Below are 26126 nucleotides of genomic sequence, written 5' to 3'. Positions count from 1 at the left end.
TTGTGCACAAACATCCCAATCTCCCCCTCTCTCTTCCTGCACCAGCTTTGAAATTGTGCCAGATGCACATATTGTCTCCTCATTCCTCCTATCAAAATGTATCACATCGCACTTTTCAGGATTGAATTTCATCTGCCATGTCTCTGCCTATTCCATTGTCCCTTTGTCCATGTCTTCTTGAAGTCTATTATTACCTTCATCATTGATAACTACACTTCCAAGTTGTTTGGCACCTGCAGATTTCAAAATTGTAACTTCTGCTCCTGAGGCGGAGTCATTAATTTATGCAGAAGTAGTGGTCAAAATACCAAATAGTTGGGTAATAAATAGAGCCATGTCAATGATTGTTACTTCTCAACAAACCAAGCACTTTGGTTAGATTGCACTTGGAGTACTGTGAACAGTTAAGAACATGAGATAGGAGCACGAGTAGGCCATTTAGCCCTTCCAGCCTGCTCTCCTCAGCACCATTTTCCTGCACTATCCCTGTATCCCTTGATGTTTTTAATATGTAGAAATCTATTGAGCTCTGTCTTGAGCAGACTCAATGACTGAGCCTCCACAGCCCTCTGGACAGAGAATTCTAAAAATTCACCATCCTGAGTGAAAAACCCCTCCTCATCTCAGTCCTAAAGGACCTGCCCCTTATTCTGAGACTGTGTCCCCTGGTTCGAGACCCTCCTGCCGCCCCATAGTTTCTGATTGAGCTACATATTTTCAAATTTAATGTAAAATTGCATCATATTATGGTCACTTTTTCTGAAAGGCTCCTTTACAAAAGGATTATTAATTAGCCCCTTTTCATTGCACAAGTTCCCAGATCTATTAATTGGGTTTCAATTCCACTAGCTGCCCAGGTAGGATTTGAGCCTATGTTACCAGAGTATTAGCCTGGGCCTCAGGATTACTAGCCCAGTGACATTATCGTTGCACCACCGCCTGCCCTGAGAGTCCTGGCTATGTGGATATAGAAGCGCTGGAAATGCTGCACGAAAGATTTATTGACATGAAACCAGGAATGAGCGGCGATACCTATCAGGAAAGATTGAACACGCTGAGGATCTTTTCTCTACAAAAGAGGAGGCCGAAGGGTGACTTGATAGAGTTCTTTAAGGTTAGGAAAGGATTTGATAGGGGAAACATAGAGTAGGTGCTTCCACTTGCAGAAGACACCAGAACTAAGGGCTATGAATGTAAAATAATCACCAATAAATCCAATAGGAAATTCAGGAGGAACTTCTTTACACAGGGAATAGTTAGGAAGTGGAATTTTCCACCACAAAGCAGTTGAGGCAACTAGCATGGATGGATGGCCTACTCCTCTGCTCCGAGACATTTAAAAAGGAGGCTAGGTGAACTCATGAGGGAGAAAGGATTAGAAGGGCGTAGGTCATGATTTTCCGGCCACCGAGTGGGCTCGGGGCGGGTGGGGGGTGGGGGGGGGGGGGGCAGCGAGCGGGAGCAGCAGCCAATCGGATCGCCGCCTGCAATCGGGCCGCGACCGCCATTTCACGCTGGCTGGCCAATTAACGGCGTGAATCGCGCGCTGCAGCCCCCGCCTGTGTGTGTGTGTGTGTGTGTGTGTGTGTGTGAGGGGGGTGGGGCAAGCGCGGAAGCTCGCGCCTGCGCTCGTGTGTGCGGGTGGGCACGCTGTAAAAGCCTCCCCGAGGCACAGAGGAACGCCTCGGGGAGCTGAAGCTTTTCGAAAATAAAAACGAAAGGACATGAAAGTGTTAATGACGTCCTCCCAGGCGACCCTGTCACACCAGCAGGGACATGCGACAAATTGGTTTGAAAACATTTTCTTTTGAATCACTGATTCCCGCCCGCGGATGAGGCTTCGCAAGAAAATCCAAAGGCCGTGAGGTTGGGACGGGCGGCAAAAAAAAAAAAATAAATTGCTTTCAATGATAACTTCTTTAACGGCCTTTAACGGGCCTGCTAATGGTCGGCGGGCGCGTTGCCGACGCCTGTGCGCGAGTGCGCGAGCGGCCTCAGGGCGCTGGTCCGACGTAGCGCCCTTTCAGAGAGGAGGCGCGGGCACAGTTGTCCGGCTGGGACTCCCCGTTCTTCAGCTGCCTGACCACCTGATTCTAGGTGGTGTGGGAGCTTCGTCAAATCTGTCAAGAGGGGGCGGGATTTATTTATTTTTTTTTTACGCCCTTTTGACTTTTGAAGGGCTCGCTGCATTTTACGGCCTCCGCCCTGGGCGGCGACCGGGCTGTAAAGTCCTGCCCAAAGGGTTACACCACAGGACGCTGACCTCTCTGATCCGAGTGACCCCCTGCAAAGAGCTTGCAGGTTTTCCTGCTTTTGTTTCACAAACGCGTCCCGACCCCCTCCCCCTCCCCCTCCCCGCTGTAACCCCGGCAGCCACTTGCCGTTAACGGCGGCTCTTTTGAGATAATTACGTCAGATATTACATTATTTATGTTAAATATTATATATTTATATATGAGTATAAATATAAAAATACGTAAGCTCCTTACCACCTAAGTTTAGTTTTAAGGTTTCAAGTTTAGCCAGCGTTTGTGCCCGTTTCATAGGCTTGAAATGGGAGTGATGGCACAGCAAAGAGTGTGACCATCTGACCTACGCGGTGTTTGGGCTGCAGCTAAATGGTTCGTATTTTTTTTGTGAATGGCCCTGGTGAAATGAGATTCCTGGCGTCATTTCAGACCTGGACATGTAAATACAGATACCGTGTGATGTAGCTTGGCCTAAAGAGCCAAGTGGTTATGATACTGGGTTTGTAACCCCCAAGATCAAGAGTTCAAATCTCACAATGGCAAACTATGAAACAACGTAACTTCATCTGAATAGGAACAGATGGAAACGGGTTTGTACTCGAAAGAGTTACCGCAAGTTTCGACCTGCATTTCTGGCTCTTGAGTAGCCCAGCCAGAGGTCCTTTTCGGGTTCGCTGGAGACGCTTCACAAAAAGCCCTAAACAAAAGTTGAAAATGTTTGGTATTTGGTGGATGTTGGAAGGAAGAGGAACGTGCCTCCTGGGTGCCATAGATCACAGGCGAGCCTCCACCTACCCAGCCTTACTTGCTCCTCCTGGTCGCTTCTTCCCCACTCCTCTCCCGGAGTTCCATCTCAATCTCAGCGGAGAGCGAATTAATACGACTCCGATAGGTAGTATAGGTATCTGTCGAAGGGTCATGAGGACTCGAAACGTCAACTCTTTTCTTCTCCGCCGATGCTGCCAGACCTGCTGAGTTTTTCCAGGTAATTCTGTTTTTGTTTTAGGTATTGACAACCCCAGCTCCCCTGACTTATTCTGACGAGGATCCAGGATGAATGCACTTTAGGCCTCAGGCCTCTCTGTTCTGCCAAGGACTGCGTCCGGTTTGAATGCAGGGAGCCCCGGCCCGTCTCCAGCACATATATCATAGGAAAATCTAAATGATGCTGGTGGCACTAATTCAATGCCAAAAGCTAAAAGTTTTATCTCATTAGGTGGCAGTGTTGTCACATCGAGGCAGAGGTTTTTGAAATTGCTCTCAACAGCTGGGGAATCTGCAGTCAGGAACAGTGGTAGGTGTCAAACTTGAATTAGCCATAAATGTACCTACACCCATTCGTGCCTCTATAATTTTACTTTGAATCCTAATTTTTGACAGCCAATATTATTAAGGGTGCCTAATTGCTGCTTCCGATCTCTTAGGCAGCCATTAAAGTAATGATATTGGAGCATTCTACATTGATAAATACAGTGTACTGATTAGGGATGATAGTGGGGCTAATGATGTTCCATTCAGAATGTTCTGATTAAGTATCAACTTATTTACATCTGGCTTTAACACATGGAATGTTACCTGTGCGGTACTGAGGGAATGCTGCACTGTCTGACATGCCATCTTTCCGATGAGATGCTAAACTGTCTGCCCTCTTGGGTGGATGTATTACAGAACTTGATTGCTCTATAACTGAGGAGCAGGGGAGTTCTTCCTGGTGGCCTGGACCAATATTTATCCCTCAACCAATGCTTAAAGACAGATGATCTGGTCATTAACGCATTGCTGTTTGTCTAGGATCTTGCCCTGTACTATGAGTCCCGCGTTTGCCCACATTACAGGAAGGACTGCTCTTCAAAAATATTTTGTTGGCTGCAAAGTGCTTTGGGGCATCATAAGGTCGTGGATGTTTTATTTTTTTAAAGTAGTGAAAGAAAGGCAGTCAAAGACCACATTGCCTCTACAACGTTGGGGTAGGCTTTCCATGCCAGCGGGCAGGAGAGTCAGCCACCTAAATTTGAGGTCAAAGGTTGCAGTAATTGAGCCTCAGGAGTAAGCTGGCAGTTTGCTTTTAATATTTTTGTTGGCCTGTAGCACTGCAGGGGAGATGGTGGTGTAATGGTCGTGTCACAGGGTTAAAAATCCAGAGGCCCAGATTTCCACAGCACCTGATGAAAATTGAATTACATGAATAAATCTGGAATTATAAAGCCAGTCACAGGGATGGTTCACTAATCTCCTTTAGGAAAGGAAATCTGCCATCCTTACCTGGTCTGGCCTACATATGGTTAACCCTTAATTGCCCTCTGAAATGGCCTAGCAAACCACTTGGTTCAAGGGCAGTGAGGGATGGGTAACAAATGCTGGCCTTGCCAGTGACACCCACATCCCACGAAAGAAAAGTGCAATGGACCACAAGGCAGCCAGCATAGAAAAATTAGCCCTGCCTTGTTTTGCGATGGGTGCTTCAGAAAGATAGTTACAGGAAGTTTCATTTCCACTTTCCTTTCATATTTAACAAAATCAGTAAATTTAGAAATGCTAAAACTTTAAATTATTTTCCCGATTAGCCAATTGCAACACATCCCAAAGGCCTGTAAAACATTGCAATTAACGGAATGCTCATCTGTGCTTCAACAAGTCTTATAATAGCACATCTCAATTAATCAAACCGATTAGAGAATGTTGCAATATTGGCTTGTTTCAGTCTTGTGCAGTCCTCAGTTGTTGCTTTAATCAGTGCTTATAGTCAAAGCACTGCAGAAGATAGAAATCTGTGGCTGCCAGGTGGCAGCATTGCAACAATGGTTCTTGGGAACTATAGCATTACCAGGAATAATGAGCATAGCTGCTGTCCTATTTTTACTATCAGTCTAACAGATAGCTGCTTAATGGATCCGTTCTCTAAAAAAAAAACTTGCAAAAGGGCAGTGAGAGTTTAGTTCTGTAAAGCAATAGAGAGTGGTAAGGAAGAGACACACTTCTTTAACATTTTTACAAAATGGTTGTAACTAAGTGCAAGAATGCCATCTATGCTTTGCCATCCCTAAACTCTGTCCGTTGGTTTTGGGATCATAAAATGACAGAATGGAGGACCATAATTAGATTAGGTCTCAACTCCAAACTCATGGGAACACATAGGGCTGAATTGTCTGGTCTCTGGATCATTGAAGGCCGATGTAGATATGCATTGGGACCCCACGGAAGTCCTGACCCATGGACCTATGTAGGAATTGCCCAGGAAGTTTAAATTTTAATGGGCAATTTCCCCGCTGCCTGTGGTCCTCCGTGAATGTCTTCAACTCTGAATTAGAGGTAGACACTTTGGATAGTTCCGATGTACTTTCCTCAGTTACCCAGGAAAGGATAGACAGATTAAAACCTAGTCTAACATCTGGGTAACTACGCAACCAACTCTCCAATCACCTTCCTGACTCCGTGACGTCACTCCCTCTGCCACCCAACTGTCCCCCTGACCACTCACCAGCTCTCCCACCCTGAACTGACCCTGATTCCCAACCTGACTACTGCCCTGACCTGACCCAATTACCACGCCCAACCAGAACTGGCTAACCTCCTGACCTGACCCAGCTACCTTCGCAACCAGATTGGACTATCCCCCCCGCCCCGGCCAGACCTGATTACACACCGGCCAGTAGACTAGCTCCAACTGCCCCCCTCACCAGACCTGACTACATCTTGACCAGCCGACTCCCACCTGACCCGAACAAGCCATACCCCTGATCAGACTTGACTAGCCCTCCTTGATCAGACCCGATTACCCCCCTGACCACCTGACTACCCTGACCCTATCGAATTACACATGACCCAACTACCCCCTGACCCCACGACTGCTCTGATCCTACCTGACCACCCGACAAACCCCGCCTTCAGCCTGACATGATTACCCTGGCCTGACCCATCTACCCCTTCAACCTCCCAACTGCCCCAAACCCAACTTGACCCAGCTACCCCCTGCCTCCCTACTGCCCCCAACTACCGTACGACCACCCGAATACCCGGTCCCAACCTGATCCAATTCCCCCCCGTTCTGACCAACTACCCTGACTCCCGGATTGCTCCCGACAACCCAGCTGCCCCAAACCTCATCCTGACTACTACCCCGACTACGTGATAACCCAGGCTGGCCACCCTACTGGCATCCCCGATCAGATTTATTTACCTCCCCAACCTGCCTACCCCATTGACCCAACTACGCCTCCCGACCTGATCCGACTACCCCCCACAATTCGAAGACCAACTCACTGCCTACCCACCACATCCACCTAACACCTCACCCACCCCTAACCACCTACCCACCAATCCACCCTACCCATTTACCGCCCTACTCACCTTACCCACTTACCAACCCTACCCACCTACCAACCTCACCCACATACCCATTCACCCACTCACCCGTTCACTAACATTCAAAGCCTGGATCTTTAAACTTATCATGCAGCAGCTGGTGCTGTAAAAAGAGAGGTTGTGCCCTCTCTTTCACTTGACTCCACTCCACTTTAACTGTGTTCCCTGAGGGATGTTGCGCTATGCATTTCTGTGAAAGCTGGGATCGGTAGGTCCCAGAGGGAATGTGCAGTAGTGTCAAATCGGGGGAATTTACTAGTGCAGTGGCAATCTGATCACCACTGCCATTGTTGGTGGTCAGGGCCAATATCTCAGAATTGAGAAAGTTAGGCTTCAGGTAGAGAGATCCTTGGTCAAACCCCAGCTGGAGGACTGTTTTCAGTTAGGCCACTGTATCCTGGGAAAGCTGTATTATGGAAAGGACAGATTGCAGGTTCACCAGGATGACACCAGGGCTTAATTAGTCAATTTACAAGGACAGGTTGCATAAAATCACTTTGTATTCTCATGAGTTTAGGGAGCCGTTGACTGCACGGACATAGCTCTGCAGGCCCCAGGGTACAGGAACCACAAGGGCCTAACAATCATCAACCCATCAAAGTGCAGTTGGTGTGTGACCATGACCCCTATCATGGCAGTAACCACTGTGCCCTCCTCCTGAGACAGCAACTGTTCTCTTGAAGAAGAGCCATACGGATTCGAAACACTAACTCTGTTTCTCGCTCCGCAGAGGGTGCCAGACCTGCTGAGTTTTTCCAGCATTTTCTGTTTTTATTTCAGGTTACCAGCATCCGCAGTATTTTGCTTTTAGCAACTGCTCTCGTTGGCTTTGGGCCAACTATGTGTTAGCAGGACAAGGGCAACAGGCAACACACCATCTGCCAATTCCTTCCAAGTCACACACTTGGAAATATATTGCCATTCCTTAACTGTCACTGGGTCAAAAATCTTGAACACCCTCCCTAACAGCACCGTGGGTGCATTTCTACCACATGGAAGACAGCAGTTCAAGAGGGTAGCTCATCAAGGCCTTCTCAAGGGCAAGTAGGAATGGGCAGCATATGCTGGCCTAGCCAGCGACGCCCACATCCCAAATAAAACATATTTTATAAAACGATAGGATGAGGTGTTAGGGGAGCTGCAGTCTCAGCAGCTGCTCACAGACAGCCCACCCAGAGCAAAAGAGCCCCAGAAGACTCCTCCCTGCTTCCTCTTCCTCTTCCTGGGGTGGCAAGGGCTGTGCCCTCATTCATGGTAGTGAGGTTGTGGAGGTCACAGCAGAGATCACCATTGTTCCACTTTCCAATTCGTCAGCTACACTACGCCTCCCGACCTGATCCGACTACCCCCCACAATTCGAAGACCAACTCACTGCCTACCCACCTCATGCACCTAACACCTCACCCACCCCTAACCGCCTACCCACCGATCCACCCTACCCACTTACCGCCCTACTTACCTCACCCACTTACACATCTAACCAACCCTACCCACCTACCAACCTCACCCACATAACCATTCACCCACTCACTCATTCACAGCATTTTTAAAAAGCTCTTTCATGGGATGTGGACGTCGCTGGCAAGGCCAGCATTTGTTGCCCACCCCTAATCGCCCTTGATCTGAGTAGCTTGCTAGGTCACTTTGTAGGGCAATTAAGAGTCAACTACGTTGCCTGTGGGTCTGGAGTCACACGTAGGCCAGACTAGGTAAGGGTGGCAGATTTCCTCCCCTAAAGGACATTAGTGAACCAGATGGGTTTTTATGAAAATCAATGATAGTTTCAATTTCAGATTTAATTAATTGAATTCAAATTTCACCAGCTACCACGATGGGAATTGAACGCAGAGTATTAGCTTGGGCCTCTGGATTACTCGACCAGGGAGCTCACCACTATGTCACCCACCTGCCTGTCCCTCTGCTTGGCAAAATGCTGAAATAAAAGACATCAACCAAAAATGTTTCCATCACAATATTATCAAATAACACATCTCATAATGCATACAAAACAGAACTATTCACCCTTGTGCACCCTCTTGGTGCTTGCCTTGTGAGTGTCTGGAAACCTGAAATGTTAAAGTGTGTATGCTGCCTGCCGAAATGGGACTGGGAACCTGCTAAGCCAACGAGAGCAGTTGCTAAAAGCAAAATACCGCGGATGCTGGAATCACACCCCTGTGCCTGAAAACGAGAGCAATAACGTCTTCCCCCCACCCCAGCCTACCCTTGTTCAAGGCATCAATTTTGCTTTAACTTTATTGCTTTTGCAGCATTAACAACTTTTGGGCTTTGTTAATTGAAAACTGTTTATTTCAGAAAAATAGATACACCTCTTAGCTGTTTCACAAATAACTACAGATTTTGCTAACAAGAAGACTGACCGCTTGTTATTTTACATATAAAAGGTCAAAGTGAATAAATTGCCAGTTTATCTAAGGCCATTTCATAATTAGATCAGAAAACATGCAGTTTTGAACAAATGAAATGTAGCCACTCATCATATTTTACGGACAGAGCAAGCCTTTAGTAATAGTTTGCTAAATCCCTTGGCTAGAACACAAAATGAACTTAATAATATTGTGTTGAACAGGTAATGTTCCAGTTCTCAATATTTACCAAGAATAGATTAAAATACAGGCACTTCCAGATTACATTGTTAACTTTCTTTGATTTCAAATTTGCTGTCAGCATTCCTCTTCTCAAAAAATCCTACTCTTTGCCCTTCTGTACCTTCAACTCTGGATCCATTTCTAGCTTCCATTCTTCTCCAATGTCCTTGAGTATGTTGTCACTTTCCAAGTATGTGCCCATCTTTCCCTCAATTCCATGTTTAAATCCCTCTTATCAGGCTCTGGCCTGGCCACAGTGCAAAAACAGCCCTTGTTAATGCACAAATGACATTCTTTGAGAAAGTGATAATGGTAAACTAACCCTCCTTCTTGACCTTTGATGTGTTTGGTCACACCATTCTCCTCCAATACCTCTCTGCTGTCCAGCTGTGTGGAATTGCCCTAACTTGGCTTCCTTTTTAACCTGCAGTGACTTCTCTTCCCATTCTCGCCCTGTTCCTCTTGACTTCCTCAGGGGTCTATTGTTGGCCCCCTTTTATTTCTCACGTACATGCTACCCCCTCAACGATATCATCTGAAAACACAACATCAAGGTCTACATGTAATGCACTATCCCACCACCATCTCCTGGGATCCCTCAACTATCTCTGATTTGTCATACTGTTTTCCTGACATCTAATGTCGGATGAGGAAAAATTTCTTCCCACTAAATATTGGAAAGATTGAAGCCATTATCTTTGGTCACCACCACAAAGACATTCTCTGTGCAGCTTTTCCAACCCTGTTAATTGTCTTAAATTGAGCAAAGATGTTCACAATTTGTTGTGCTTTAGCCTGAGTTGAGTTTCTAATCACATATCCACACGATTAACAAGATCACCTGCTTCCACATCCAAAACATCACTCAATTCAACCCCGCCTTAGCTCATCTGTTGCTGAAACACTCATAAGATGATAAGAAATAAGAGAAGGAGTAGGCCATTTGGATCCTCAAGCCTGCTCTGCCATTAAATGAGACCATGGCTGATCTGATTGTAGTCTTAACTCCACTTTCCTGTCTGCACTCCCCCATAACCCTTGACTCCCTTGTCGATCAAAAATATGTCTAATTTAGCCTTACATATATTTACTTAGCCAGCCTCCACTGCTCTCTGGGGTAGAACATTCCATGGAGTAATGGCCCACTGAGAAATGAAATTCCTCATCCGTGTTTCAAAAGGATTACCCCTCATTCTTTTAAACTCCAAAGAGTATAGGCCCAACCTGCTCAACTTTTCCTCAACCATGCATTTGTTCTCATCTACCGCCCTGCATGAACTCATGCTTGGCCAAAGTTTTCTGTATGTATCTTAACAAACTGCAAATCATATTCACCCATTCTCCCCAAGCTTGTTGATATTCAGTATCTCACTGTCTATCAATGCCTTGCTTTAAAAATCTTCATCCTCCCTTTCATGTCCCTGTGTGGTGTCGCCCCTCCTTATCTTTGTTGCCTTCTCCAATTCTACAACTCTCCAAGTTGTATCCATCGCCCCTTGATGTGCAATGCCATTACCGTCACTGAATGCCCCACTATCAACATCCTGGAGGTTACCATTGACCAGAAACTGAACTGGACTAGTCATATAAGTACTATGGCTATGAGATCAGGTCAGGGGCTAGGAATCCTGTGGCGATTAACTCATCTCCTGACTCCCCAAAGCCTGTCCACCAACTACAAGGCACAAGTCAGGAGTGTGATGGAATACTCCCCACTTGCCTGGATGAGTGCAGCTCCAACAACACTCAAGAAGCTGGACACCATCCAGGACAAAGCAACCTGCTTTATTGGCACCACATCCACAAACATTCACTTCCTCCATCACTGATGCACAGTAGCAGCAGTGTGTGCCATCTACAAGATGCACTGCAGCAACTGACCAAGGCTCCTTAGACAGCACCTACCAAACCCACGACCACTACCATCTAGAAGGACAAGGGCAGCAGATAGATGGGAACACGACCACCTGGAAGTTCCCCTCCAAGTTACTTACCGTACCTGACTTGGAAATATATCACCGTTCCTTCACTGTTGCTGGGTCAAAATCCTGGAACTCCCTCCCTTACAACACTGTGGGTGTACCTACACCACATGGACTGCAGTGGTTCAAGAAGGCAACTCCCCACCACCTTGTCAGGGGCATTTAGGGATGGGCAATAAATGCTGGCCTAGCCAGCGATGCCCACAGTCCATAAAAATGAATAGAAGAAAAAAATCTGTGCTCCTCCAATTCTGTCCTTTTATGCAGCCCTGAGTTTAATCACACCACTGTAGCAGCTATGCTCTTGGATGCCTGGTCCCCAAGCTCTGGAACTCCACCCCTAAACCTTTCTGCTGCTCTCCTTTTGTAAGATGCCCCCTGAAAACTGACCCCTTTGATCAAGCTGATCAAGATGATCTTTGGTCATCAGTCCTGATTTCTCCCTTCTGTGGCTCAGTCTCAAAAAAAACGTGAAAATGTTTTTATTCGTCTCGCTCTTTTTAAGTGCCTTGGAACATTATACTACGTTAAATGCGTTATCTATCCAAGTGGTTGTTATTTCCTCAGGCTGAATTAAATATTTATTATCAGCTCCTAGTTTGGTTTGGTTGGAAACTCACTGTCAGTAGACGTGGCTGGTTGAAACTCTTAAGAGGTCCCGGCTGTGATTTAAAGGATCTATGGCGTAAACATATTCCGACCCAAACTTAGCATCACATGGGCAATGCACCCCATCTAAAGGGCCTGAGTTCCAAATTACTGTTAGTCTTTGTGTGAAAAAGTGAATCCCAGTTTCGCTCCTGAACATCTGAGCCCTAATTTTAAGATTTTACTGGGAGACAGTGGCATTGGGGGGGTCCGTGGTGGGGGGGGGGGGGGCAGAAAGTAGGGAACTGTAGACCAGTTAGTTTAATGTCTGTCGTTGGGAAATTGTTGGAATCCATTATTAAGGAAGTACTAATGGGGCATTTGGAAAATCAAAATGCAATCCATCAGAGTCAGCATAGTTTTATGAAGAGTAAATCGTCTTTGACTAATTTGCTAGAGTTCTTTGAAGATGTGACAAGCAAAATGGATAATGGGGATCCTGTAGGTGTGTGTATCTGGACTTCCAGAAGGCCTTTGATTAGGTGCCGCACAAAAGATTAATACACAAGGTAAGATCACACGGAGTTAGGGGTAATACATTAGCTTGGATAGAGGATTGGCTAACCAACAGAAAGCAGAGAGTTGGAATAAATGGGTCTTTTTCTGGATGGCAAGCTATAACTAGTGGGGTGCCACAGGGTTCGGTCCTTGGGCCCATAAGACATAGGAGCAGAAATTAGGCCATTCGGCCCATCGAGTCTGCTCCGCCATTCAATCATGGCTGATAAGTTTCTCAACCCCATTCTCCTGCCTTCTCCCCGTAACCTTTGATCCCCTTACCAATCAACAACCTATCTATCTCGGTCTTAAATACACTCAATGACCTGGCCTCCACAGCCTTCTGTGGCATAGACTCACCACTCTGGCTAAAGAAGTTCCTCCTCATCTCTGTTCTAAAAGGTCTTACCTTTACTCTGAGGCTGTGCCCTCCGGTCCTACTCTCTCCTACTATTGGAAACATCTTCCACATGTCCACGTCTATCCAGGCCTTTCAGTATTCTGTAAGTTTCAATCAGATCCCCCCTCATCCTTCTAAACTCCATCAAGTATAGACCCACAGTCCTCAAACATTTTTCATATGTTAAGCCTTTCATTCCTGGGATCATTCTCATGAACCTCCTCTGGACCCTCTCCAGGGCCAGCACATCCTTCCTGAGATACGGGGCTCAAAATTGCTCACAATATTCTAAATGTGGTCTGACCAGAGCCTTATAAAGCCTCAGCAGCACATCCCTGCTTTTATATTCTAGTCCTCTCGAAATAAATGCTAAAATTGCATTTGCCTTCCTAACTACCGACTCAACCTGCAAGTTAACCTTAAGAGAATCCTAGGACTCCCAAGTCCTTTTGCACTCCAGATTTCTGAATTCTCTCCCCATTTAGAAAATAGTCTATGCCTCTATTCTTCCTACCAAAGTGCATGACCTCACACTTCCCCACGTTGTATTCTATCTGCCACTTCTTTGCCCATTCTCCTAACCTGTCCAAATCCTTCTGCAGCCTCCTCACCTCCTCAATATTACCTGTCCCTCCACCTATCTTTGTATCATCTGCAAACTTAGCCAGGATGCTCTCAGTTCCTTCATCTAGATCATTAATGTATAAAGTGAAAAGTTGTGGGCCCAACACTGACACCTACGGAACTTCACTAGTCACAGGCTGCCATCCTGAGAAGGACCCCCTTATCCCCACTCTCTGCCTCCTGCTAGACAGCCAATCTTCTATCCATGCTAGTACCTTGCCTCTAACACCATGGGCTCTTATCTTACTGAGCAGCCTCCTGGGCGGCACCTTGTCAAAGGCCTTCTGGAAGTCCAAGTAGATAACCTCCTTTGTCTAACCTACTCATTACCTCCTCAAAGAATTCTAACAGATTTGTCAGGCATGTCCTCCCCTTGATAAAACCATGCTGACTTTGCCCTATTTTACCATGCACTTCCAAGTATTCTGAAATTCATCCTTAATAATGGACTCTAAAATCTTACCAATGACCGAGGTCAGGCTAATTGGCAAGTAATTTCCCGTCTTTTGCCTCACTCCCTTCTTAAACATTACATTAGTGATTTTCCAGTTCTCTGGGACCCTACCTGACTCCAGTGATTCCCGAAAGATCACCACTAACACCTCCACTATCTCTTCAGCTATCTCCTTCAGAACTCTGGGGTGTAATCTATCTGGTCGAGGTGATTTATCCACCTTCAGACCTTTCAGTTTTCCTAGCACCTTCTCCTTGGTAATGGCCACCATACTCACCTCTGCCCTCCGACTCTCTTGAACTTTGGGGATGTCACTTATGTCTTCCACCATGAAGACTGACGCAAAGTACCTATTCAGTTCCTCCTTATTTCTTTTTACTTGTCCCCTGTTGGTCTTTGTAGACTTCCCAATCCCCTGGTTTCCCACTGCTCTTTGCCGCATTGTATGCTTTCTCTTTAGCTTTTATGCTGTCCCTGACTTCCCTTGTCAGCCATGATTGCCTCGCCCTCCCTTTAGTATGCTTCTTCTTCCTAGGGATGAATTTTTGCTGTGTCTCCCAAATTACTCCCAGAAACTCCTGCCATTGCTGTTCCACTGTCTCCCAGTCAATTCTGGCCAGCTCCTCCCTCATGCCTCTGTAGTTGCCCCAACTATCTACAATCTATATAAATGGCTTGGATTCAGGGATAGAAGGTACGATAGCTAAATTTGCAGATGACACCAAAATAGGTGGGAAAGTAAGTTGCAATGAAGAAATAAGAAATTTACAAATGGATATGGATAGGTTAGGTGAATGGGCCAAAATTTGGCAGATGGAGTTTAACGTGGATAAGTGTGAGGTTATCCATTTTGGCTGGAAGAATAAAAAGACTTATTATTCAAATGGAGAGAAACTTCAGAATGCTTCAGTGCAGAGGGATCTGGCTGTCCTCTTGCATGCATCGCTGAAAGCTAGTATGCAGATACAGCAGGTAATAAGGAAGCCAAATGGAATTTTGGCATTTATTGCTGAAGGAATGAAGTATAAAAATAGTGAAGGGTTGTTGCAACTGTACAAGGCATTGGTGAGACCGCACCTGGAGTACTGTGCACAGTTTTGGTCCCCTTACTTGAGGAAGGATTTAGTTGCACTGGAGGCGGTTCAGAGGAGGTTCACTAGATTGATTCCAGAGATGCGGGCTTATGAGGAGAGATTGATCAGTTTAGGCCTATACATGCTAGAGTATAGAAGGATGAGAGGAGATCTAATTGAGGTATATAAGATGCTAAAGGGGATAGACAAAGTAGACATGGAGTGGATGTTTCCCCTTGAGGGGCATTCTAGAATGAGAGGCCATAGTTTTAGGCTAAGGGGTGGTAGATTTAAATCAGGGATGAGGAGGAATTACTTTTCTCAAAGGGTCATGAATCTATGGAATTCACTACCTCAAAGCACAGTGGATGCTGGGACGCTGAATAAATTTAAGGAGGAGATAGACAGATTTTTAATTAGTAACAGGTTGAAAGGTTATCGGGGGAGGCGGGGGGAAATTGAAGTTGAAGCTGAAATGAGATCAGCCATGATCATATTGAATGGCGGGCAGGCTCAAGGGGCTGAATTGCCTACTCCTGCTCCTAGTTCTTATGTTCTTATAGTGGAAATGTCAATAATAATGTTCCAAGGTCCCCAAATTGATGCCCCTGGGGGCACAGATTCAAAGTCCACCATGACAACTGGCAGAATTTAAAATCTATTAATAAAGTTTGGAATTGAAAACAAGTCTGAGTAATGGTGACCATGAAGTTATCATTGATTATCATAAAAAAGCACCTCAGGCTCACTGATATTCTTTAGGGAAGGGAATCTGCCCATTTGGTCTGGCCTACATGTGACTCCAGACCCACAGCAATGTGACTTGACTCTTAACTGCCCTCTGAAATGGCCCAGCCATAAGACCATAAGACATAGGAGCAGAAGTAGGCTATTCAGCCCATCAATCTGCTCTGCCATTCACTGAGTTCATGGCTGATTTGATAATCCTCAACTCCGCTTTCCTGTCTTTTCCCCATAACCCCGATTCCCTTACTGATTAAAAATCTGTCTATCTCAGCCTTGAAAATATTTAACGACCCAGCCTCTACAGACCTTTGCAGTAAAGAATTCCACAGATTAACTACTCTCTGAGAGAAGAAATTCCTCCTCATCTCTGTTTTAAATGGCCGACCCCTTACTCTGAGCCGTTCAATTGTACCAAACTGCTACAGATACCAGATGGACTGCAGTATTTCAATAAGGTGGCACAGCACCACTTTCTCAAGGGCATTTAGGGTTGGGCCATGCTTGCGATGCCCACATCTCATGAAAGAATAAAAATATTATGACCCCTTGTCCTTGCCTGCCACACTAGAGGCAACATCTCAAATAGGTCAACCCTTGTGATTATGCTCAAAAAAAAACAAGACAGTTTATGTGACCTGTCCTTAGTAGGATATTTGTTAGCTGATGATATTATGGCTTTGGAACAAAAGTGATGGCGTTGAGATGCAGATCAGCTATGGTCAAATTAAATGATGGAACAGGCTTGCAGGGCTGAATGGGCTCCTCCTGTTCCTGTGCTCATCAAGGAGTTGGAGAAATCAATGCCATATTGATGGAGACATGGAGTTTAAAACTGTAATGAGACCAGATTGTGTTGCAAGTGCTTGCCTCAAGACATGCCATCTGCTAGCAATGAACACAGTGCTGAATGATTTGAAGGCAGTGAGAAGAGAATGGCAGTGTTGGGTTTTTGCTAGTGTCTTAGGGGAACACAAATTGCAATTGATTTTTTGTTGGCGGGGCTGAGATTCCATGGCCTTTGAAAAATGTCAGTGTTGTATTACTGATTACTGATGTATTACTTTTGCCTTGTATTACTGATTGCTCATTACGTCACACAAAAGAAAGGTTGGGTGGAGTGGCAGCTGCTCCAACAATGCTTCTTTGAAAATGTTGTTCCCTCTTGTTAAATGCTATCTGTGACAGAGCTGGACAATAAGTGGAAGTAAATAGAGGCCTCTGAAAGGCGAATGTGAAGATGTACGCTTAAAATTTCTGGAGTCAGATCGTAAGACCGACAAAGTTATGCTTGAAATTGCAGGAGCAAAAAGAGCTCTTCGAAAGTTCATCCAGAAAATAAAATATCAGTACTTTGGCCATTTGATCAGAGTTGAAAAGCAACGGAGACCTCTACTAGAGGGCAAAGTGGAGGGGCAGCAAAAAGAGGGGTGGACCTAGGTGTAGTTGGATGACGGACATCACAGAGGCGCTTGCAGAGGAACAGCAGTGGATGTGTGAGGATGATGCAAGACTGATGAGCGTGACAAACCATGACAGCAGATCTCCTGGTAAGAGTAGCTACAAGCAGCAGCAGCAGCAGACAGACCTTCCTGAAGAAGCACTTCTTGTTCTAGACCATCCTCCAGCCCACCCAAACATTGATGTTTTTATAATTGGACATTGAAAGCTTTAAGTTCACTTCATGTCCACCAAATACTATCCTGTCTCTCCATCTATTGCAGATTCAGATGTGCAGCTAAAGGATTGCGATGGCCTTTCAAGATAGACCCAACAGATTTCATGGCGCTATTTCGAAGAATGGTGGGGCAGTTCTCCTGGTATCCTTGCCAAGGTTTATCCTTCAATCAACATCTATTAAAAAACACAGACTTTTTGGTCATTAGCACATTTACTGTTTGTGGGAGCTTGCTGTGCACAAATCGACTGCCATGTTGCCTAAATTACATCATGAACTGCACTTCAAAGGGCTTCATTGTCTGTAAAGTGCTTTGCGACATCCTGAGGATTGATTGATTCATTAATGGGATGTGGCTATCACTGGCTAGGCCAACATTTATTGCACATCCCTAATTGGCCCTGGGAGCCACTTTCCTGAAATGCTGTCTTTGTGGTGTGGGTACACTCACAGTGCTGTTAGGGAGTCCCATGATTTTGACAATCAGTGATGAAGGAACGGTGATATATTTCTAAATCAGGATGTTGTATGACTTGGAAAGGAACTTGGATATGGCGGTGTCCCCTTATGCCTGTGGCCCTTCTAAGTAGTAGAGCTTATGAGCTTGGAAGGTGCTGGTGGGTTGTTGTGGTGCACCTATGACAACATTCCGGCAGTAGCGTCAAGGAGCCCCAGCAAAATTGGCGTCAATGGGAATCAGGAGAAAAGCTCTCCACAGAGGAAGGTGGTTATGGTTGTTGGAGGTCAATTATCTCGTTCCCAGGACATCAATGCAGGAGTTCCTCAGGGTAGTGTCCTCAGCCTAACCATCTTCAGCTGCTTCATTAATGAACTTCCTTCCATCATAAGGTCAGAAGTGGAGATGTTCGCTGATGATTGCACAATGTTCAGCACCATTCGCGACTCCTCAGATACTGAAGCAGTTTTACCATTGCTGAATCCCCTACTATCAACATCCTGGGCCAGGAGCAGATTATGACATGCTGTGTCCCTAAGCTATGTCAAGCTTAAGAGCTCCCATATAATACTTTATTATTCTCGCAGAAAGGACTGAGAAATTATAAATATGAAAGCTTTATATTTGCATATATACAAAGGGGAAGGCACAAAGAAAAAAATTATAATCTAACTAAAATACATGTCTTGCAAAATACCTGTTTGAATTATATAATACTTTACAATTTAAAATATGTTCATAATTTCTTAATTATTATATATGAAAACTTTTTTTATCAACACCAACAGATAAGCTGTTACGCAAATCAGCAGCTTACTAAATGGAAGCAGTAATCCAATCTACAGTGTGTCTGCACGACACATGAAGTTAAAAATTTAACACATTTTGGTTCATGATTTTTGGAGAGCAAAGTCACCGATGATGTCCTCAAATGATAAGCTCTGAAGCATATCACATTTGACGCATATAAAGCTTAGGGCAGATAACTTTCCTTGCAGCACTTTTTGTCATTTTTCAGTCACGCCAATGACCTTTGCCCTGAGCAGTTTGTTACTCTTAGATTCAAAAATAACCACAATGTTGTTTCTAAGTTAGGGAATGCCAGCTAAATCTTATCTCGGCCAATAACTTGTTACAGGCCCTGGTGGCCTAAATGTCCTTATCTGAATAATTTTTCCTTAATATAATCATGGAAGTGCTTTATTTCCCCAATGAGGTTAACATCAACATCGTCAGGATAAATTTTTCGTCAGAGGTTTTACACCTTCACACAGCTGTTTTCCCAAGGCATCTAAATCAACCAGATGAAGAATTGTTTGCAACATTTTCGTACATGATTGCTCTTTTCTTCAAGTTGGTTCCAAGTGCATCCATCATAGGGATAAAGGATTTCACTCGAACCTTGACTCTTGGAGAAAGCTTTTCATCACCATCATTGACTCCTTTTTTTCTAATCTTTCTCCTTTTATTCACACACTTGTAGTCTACATCAGGCAGGTTTCCTTCCTGGACAGGTTTTGGGGAGTCAGGAGGTGAGTTGCTCGTCGCCGCAGGATTCCTAGCCTGTGACCTGCTCCTGTAGCTAGTTCAGTTTCTGGTCAATGGTAACCCCGAGGGCTGTGCAGTATTTAAGCTTATGCTAATTAAGCTGCAGCTTCAGGGTCTCACAAAATGAAAGGCTTCTAAAGAAGGAAAAAACTGACTCAATATCAAGTTTTACCATAATCGGTTGTTGAATAAAGAAGATATGAGAAAAAGACTCTCTAAATACAGTCTTTTCATTCTAATATGACTAAAGCATGCACCTACTTGGCTACACAGTTAATAGTCATATTGAGTTCATAAATTTGTGAAAGTATAACAATAATTCATCTCAAAATTTCATGAAAATTCATTGAAAAATATTGAAGCCGGACAAAATTAAAGATTTTGTTTGGCTACCCCTGCTGCTATCCACAGAATTATTGTCTTTGTCTTAAACGTGTCCCTTGTTGAAGTTTTAACTTGTATGCTGTGTGTATTATACCCAGCAGCCTGCTGGTTCCAGCTGCATGGCAGCATCAGTTGTGTCTCTGTTCGAGTCGCATAAGAGTTCTTTCTCTCTTTGACACAAGATAAATATCTACATTATTGAACGTGTATGTGTGTAAATACATACACACACTGGGCAGTGCTCAGATAATTTTTGGGTCCTGATTCCACCGAACTGGAATGTCTCTCTGACACTAGGTGGGAAGCACATGCAAAGGCTACTTCAGCCGCATATTCAATGATGTAGGTATTTACCTTGCACCATCCATGTGGTGCTTGATTGGCACCACATCCACCGTCTTAAACATTCACTCCCTCCACCAGTGCCAGCAATGTCTATCATCTACAAGATGCACTGCAGCAACTCATCAAGGCTCCTTTGATAGAATCTTCCAAATCCACAACCTCTACCACCTAGAAGGACAAGGGCAGCAGGTACATGGGAACACCACCACATGGAAGTTCCCCTCCAAGTCACTCACCATCCTGATTTGGAAATATATCGCCGTTCCTTCACTGTCGCTGGGTCAAAATCTTAGTACTCTCGTCTTAACAGCACTGTGGGTGTACCTACACCACATGGACTGCAGCGGTTCAAGAAGGTGGCTCACCACCACCTTCTCAAGGGCAATTAGGAATGGGCAATAAAAGCTGACCTAGCTGGTGATGGCACATACTGTGAAAGAATTAAAAAAACTCTGTCTCGGTGGTGGAGGGAGTGAATGTTACAGGTGGTGGATGGCATTCCAAACTAGTAGGCAGCTTTGTCCTGGATGATATCCAGCTTCTTGAGTGTTGTTGGAGCAGCAATGCAAGGCCCTGCGTTGAAATTTGTTTGTTTCTTTTCATATTCCTGGAAGTGTTCCAAAAGGAGACCATAGTCGAAAAATTGAGCAATCAAAACAGTAGCATCACTGTCACTGAGTTTGCAATAAAACCTTGACGGTAAAGGACTTTGTTTACACTGCAACATGAAGAATTGGAAAGGGGCTCAGTGCAGAGCTTCCAGGGCGAACTTTGACATCTGATAATCAGCAAGAAACCCAATGGCCTGATCACAGCCTAAAGCCAGGACACCTCTGCTGGTGACCATCCATAACTTGTTTCCCAGATTAAAAGTTCACAAGATGGGGGAAGGCGAATGGATCCGAATCCTGGAGTTCAGGTAGCAGAAAATGATGAGATCATTCAAGAAGGCATTGGAACCTCTGTGAACAGTAAAGAAGATGAGGGTGAAGCATCGTTCTTTGTCAATGGCACGAATTAAGGTTAAGGATCTAGAGGTGGAGAGCATTTATTGGACGATTACTTGAACACATATCCCGTCCGAACTGACCCCTGTTCAGATCGAATTTCGCATGTGCGGTTGACAGAAGGTTTCGGGTCCCAGGGCTCAAGTTGAGCCGTCTTGTGGAAATTCCCTCTGTGTCACTCCAATCTGCACAAAGGGGTTTCCTGTACAGGTTGCTGCTGCACACCCTTCACTTTCTCGTCCATGTCAACCTTCCAGACACCCGTGATGTTCCGTCCTGCTATCCGGTGGTGGCAGGGACCTCCGGTGGGAGGCTCTGTAAATGGGAGTCTTCCCCATTATAATCAGGGATTTGGCGCGGAGGGTGTTGCATTCAGCAGCCCCGTGCAATGAGAGGCTAAAGTGGTTTATGGACTCCCAGGCCGCTTGTCTTTACTGCGATCTTGAGGAGCCTGTGTTTCACGTACATGTAGATTGTGCGAGATTGCAGCCCCTATTTGATCATTTGAGGGGGCTGCTCTTCAGGTTTTGGCTGCACTTCAGCCCCATGCCCCTGATATTTGGAATTTTTTGGCCACCTGTTGCAGAGTGGGGCTTGGCGGGGGTGGGGTGGCTGGTAGATTGGAAGGCCTCCTCATGGGCCTTCTCCTGGACCTGACCAAGTTGGTCATTAACAGGGCCAGGCAGGGGGAGGTTGAGGGTGGCTGTTAGACCTGACTGTCTGCCCCTATTCTACGGCTACATTCACACCCAAGAGTTCCTGGAGCGGGAGCATACAGTGTCCATTGGCACACTTGGGGCCTTCCGCGACCGGTTGGCACCATGGGAGCTGGAGTGCTTCATCAGCACTGGAAATGACATTTTATTTTAATTGGTTAAGCTTTTTTTTAATTTAGTCATGAGATGTGGGTTCCAATGGCTAGCCCTGCATTTATTGCCCATCCCTTGTTGCTCTGGAGAAGATGGTGGTGAACCACCTTCTTGAGCCTCTGCAGTCCACGTGGGGTAGGTACACCCACAGTGCTGTTAGGAAGGGAGTTCCAGGATTTGGACCCAGTGATAGTGAAGGAACGGCGATATATTTCCAAGTCAGGATGGTGAATGACTTGGAGGGGAACTTCAGGTGGTGGTGTTCCCATTTATCTGCATCCCTTGCCCCTCTAGATGGTAGTAGTTGTGGGTTTGGAAGGTGCTGTCTAAGGAGGCTTGGTGAGTTGCTGCAGTGCATCTTGTAGATGGTACATACTGCTGCTACTGTGCATCGGTGGAGGGAGTGAATGTTTGTGGATGTGGTGCCAATCAAGCAGGCTGCTTTGTCCCAGCTGGTGTCAGGCGTCTTGAGTGTTGTTGGAGCTGCACTCATCCAGGCAAGTGGAAAGTATTCCATTACACTCCTGACTTGTGCCTTGTACCTGGTGAATTTTCACATCAGCCATGATCTCATTGAATGGCGAAGCAGACTCAATGGGCCGAATGGCCTGCTTCTGCTCCTGTGTCTTATGGTCTTATAGACAGGCTTTGGGGAGTCAGGACTTGAGTTACTCGCACAGGATTCCTAGCCTCTGACCTGCTCTTGTAGCTACAGTATTTATATGGCTAATCCAGTTCAGTCCCTGGTCAATGGTAACTCCCAGGATGTTGATAGTGGGAGATTCAGTGATGGTAATGCCATTCAACATCAAGGGGCGATGGTTGGATTCTCTTTTGTTGGAGATGGTCATTGCCTGGCATTTATGAGGTGCGAATCTTACTTGCCACTTTTAAGCCCAAGCCTGGATATTGTCCAGGTCTTGCTGCATTTGGACATGGACTGCTTCAGTATCTGAGGAGCCGCGAATGGTGCTGAACATTGTGCGATCATCATCGAACATCCCCACTTCTGATCTTATGATGGAAGGAATGTCATTGATGAAGCAGTTGAAGATGGTTGGGCTGAGGACACTGCCCTGGGGAACTCCTGCAGTGATGTCCTGGAGCTGAGATGATTGACCTCTAACACCAACGACCACCTTCCTTTGTGCTAGGTATGACTCCAACCAGCATAGAGTTCCCCCCACCCCCCGATTTCCATTGACTGCAGTTTTGCTAGGGCTCCTCGATGCCACACTCGGTCAAATGCTGCCTTGATGTCATGGGCAGTCACTCTCACCTCACCTCTGGAGTTCAGCTCTTTTGTCCATGTTTGAACCAAGGCTGTAATGAGGTCAGGAGCTGAGTGGTCCTGGCGTAAACCAAACTGATCATCAGTGAGCAGGTTATTGCTAGGCAGGTGTTGCTTGGTACTATTGTTGATGACCCCTTCCATTACTTTACTGATGATTGAGAGAAGATTGATGGGGCGGTAATTGGCCGGGTTGGATTTGTCCTGCTTTTTGTGGATGGGACATACTGGGTAATTTTCCACGTTGCCGGGTAGATGCCAGTTTTGCAGCTGTACTGGAACAGCTTGGCTAGGGGCACGGCAAGTTTTAGAGCACAAGCCTTCAGTACTATTGCCAGAATATTGTCAGGGCCCACAGCCTTTGCAGTATCCAGTGCCTTCAGCTGTTTCTTGATATCACGTGGAGAGAATCGAATTGGCTGAAGACTGGCATCTGAGATGCCGGGGACCTCCGGAGGTTCCCTTTAAAGTTCTATCTTTTTGTTATAGTATTCCTTTAAGGGGCTGTTAACTTGTTTATTAGATTATTAATTCACTTTTTTTAATATTGATTTTCTCAAAAGAGTATAACGAGATACCTGCCCTGTCTGAAGTGAACCCTGGTTGGACAGAATTTCACATGAGCCCCGGATCCTGAAATCTCTGGGGAACCTCAGCTCCACAAGTTGAGTCAACTTGCGGAAGTTCCCCCGTGTCAATTCATTCTTCATGGAGGGGGTTTACTGTACAAGCTGCTGTTGCACACCTTCCCCTCCCTTGCCCTCGTCAGCCGTCTGGACACGCATTGGTGCTCTGCCCGGCCATCCGGAGATGGTGGGTTCTCCGGTGGGAAGCTGTCAATGTGGGAGTTCTCCCCTTTTCGCAGCAGTCCCACATAACAAACGACTAAGGTGATTCACGGACTCCCAGGCCGCCTGTCTTTTCTGCAGCATTGAGGAGTCCGTGTCCCACGTCTACCTAGGATGTGGGAGATTGTGGCCCCTGTTCCATTTTTTGAGGTGGGGGGGGGGCGTTCCTCAAGTGCTGCTTCCGCTTCAGCCCACACTCCTGATCTTTGGGCACCCAGTGTGGGGCGGGTAGGAGGACCTCCTCGTGGCCCTGCTCCTGGGCCTGGCCAAAGTGGCCATTAAGAGGTCCAGGCAGCAGGCAGTTGAGGGGCCGCCCGACCCAACCATCTGCCCCTCTCCCATGGTTACGTCCATACCCGGGTGTCCTTGGAGACCGAGCAAGTGGTGTCCACTGTTACGCTTGAGTCCTTCAGTGACTGGTGAACACTGCAGGGACTGGAGTACAACATCATCAGCTCCCAAGTTATTATTTTAATTTAATTTTGACAAGTTTCCATTGAGGTTTAGCTACAGTGCCCCTTCAAGGGGCTGTAATTTCAAAAATTTGTTATTTAGTTTATTTGTTTTATTGATTTTCTCAAGAGAGTATAAAGAGACACTTATCCCATCTGAACTGACCTCCATTTGGACGGCATTTCACATCAGCTCTTGGTCCCAAATCCTCTCTCGGGAGCCTCAGCCCCGCACTTTGAGCCATCTCGCAGAACTTCCCTCAGGACCATTCTGTTCTGCGCAGTGGGGTTTACTGTATGGGCTGCTGATGCACACTCTGCACTTCCTCACCCTTGTCAACCATCCAGACACACTGGGTCCTCGGTGGGAGGCTCTCTATGTTGGGGTCATTGCCTTTTCCATCGGGGCTTTGGCGTTTTAAGATGGTTCACGGACTCTCAGGCTGCTTGTCCTTTCTGCAGCTTCAAGGAGCCTGTAGTCCCTGTGTGAGGTTGCAGCCCCGTTACTCTATTTGAGGGGGCTGCTGTTTAAGTTTAGTTTGCACTTCAGCTCCACTCTCTTGGTCTTTGGCTATCCAATGTGGCGAGGGGGGGCGGGGGTGTTGGGTGGGTGGGGGGTGGGGGTTGGGTTGGTGGGGGGGTGGATGGGCCTGAGCAGATGACCTCCTTGTTAGCCGGCTCCTGGGCCTGGCCATGATGACCATACATAGGTCCAGGCTGTGGACGGTTGATGGGACCATTCGACCCAACTTGCCTGCCTCTCTTCTGTGGCTACTTTCACTCTCGGGTGTCCCTGGAGAGGGAGTACACAGTGTCCACCGGTACGCTTGAGGTCTTCTGTAACCAGTGGATGCCACAGGGCCTGGAGTGTATTGTCAGCACCCAAAACAACATTTTAGTTTAATTTTGGTAAATTTTGTTTGTAATTTTGTTTTGGGTACAGTGCCCTTTAAGGAGTTGTTAATTAGTTCATTTTGTTCATTGGTTAATTATGGTTCAAAAGAGCATAAAGAGACACTTTTTGACACCTGTATTGGTGTGTAGAGTTAGGAGCTATATATTCATAATGTTTCACTTTGTAAATAAGTCTAAAACTGAGCAAAGGTTGAGTTCTGGTTTCCTACTTCAGCAACTGGCTGTGAGGAGTTTAGGATGGTAGCAGAGAGTGGTTGCTTCATGATGAAGGTTGGAAACTAAGAAAACATTTTCTCAGACAGGGTGAGTCTTGTGTTGGAAAATGATCACATACCAGAGAGAGTCTTTGATCAAGGGCGAAAGAGATCTCAAAGCAGTCGGACTTGAAAGACATCAAAGTGCAAACAGAGGCTACAGCTTGAATGGACTACACAATGAAAGGAGGCCTACAGAACAGTCTGGAGATAGGACCACAAGCAGGTGTCCTCAGATAGGAGGATAAACTAATGTAAGAAGCAAAACAAAAGGCATTGGATAACTGGAAGGAATTTGGAATTTACTCTGAAGTATCAGATAGGAGGCAGCCAGCTCTGTCACATTCATGGATTTGTATGGAAAAGATCCGTGCAGGTGGGACCTACAAAGACTAAAGCGAGGCTAGTTTTTTGGGGTTTTGACGAGCAACTGAG

General features: G+C 45.9%; 1 long non-coding RNA gene across 1 annotated transcript; it reads left to right on the top strand.

Moving 5' to 3' along the window:
• The first annotated feature begins 1634 nt into the window (after window positions 1-1634).
• On the top strand, window positions 1635-25926 carry LOC121277362. The gene is made up of 3 exons (XR_005942863.1): window positions 1635-1866; window positions 17368-17477; window positions 25740-25926. It is a non-coding gene; the product is annotated as an uncharacterized LOC121277362 (long non-coding RNA).
• The last annotated feature ends 200 nt before the right edge of the window (window positions 25927-26126 follow it).

The sequence above is a fragment of the Carcharodon carcharias genome, chromosome 4 (genome assembly GCF_017639515.1).
Source record: "Carcharodon carcharias isolate sCarCar2 chromosome 4, sCarCar2.pri, whole genome shotgun sequence".
NCBI classification, from domain to species: domain Eukaryota; kingdom Metazoa; phylum Chordata; class Chondrichthyes; order Lamniformes; family Lamnidae; genus Carcharodon; species Carcharodon carcharias.
The sequence above is the reverse complement of the archived record's forward strand: the minus strand, read 5'-3'. Positions and strand labels throughout refer to the sequence as shown.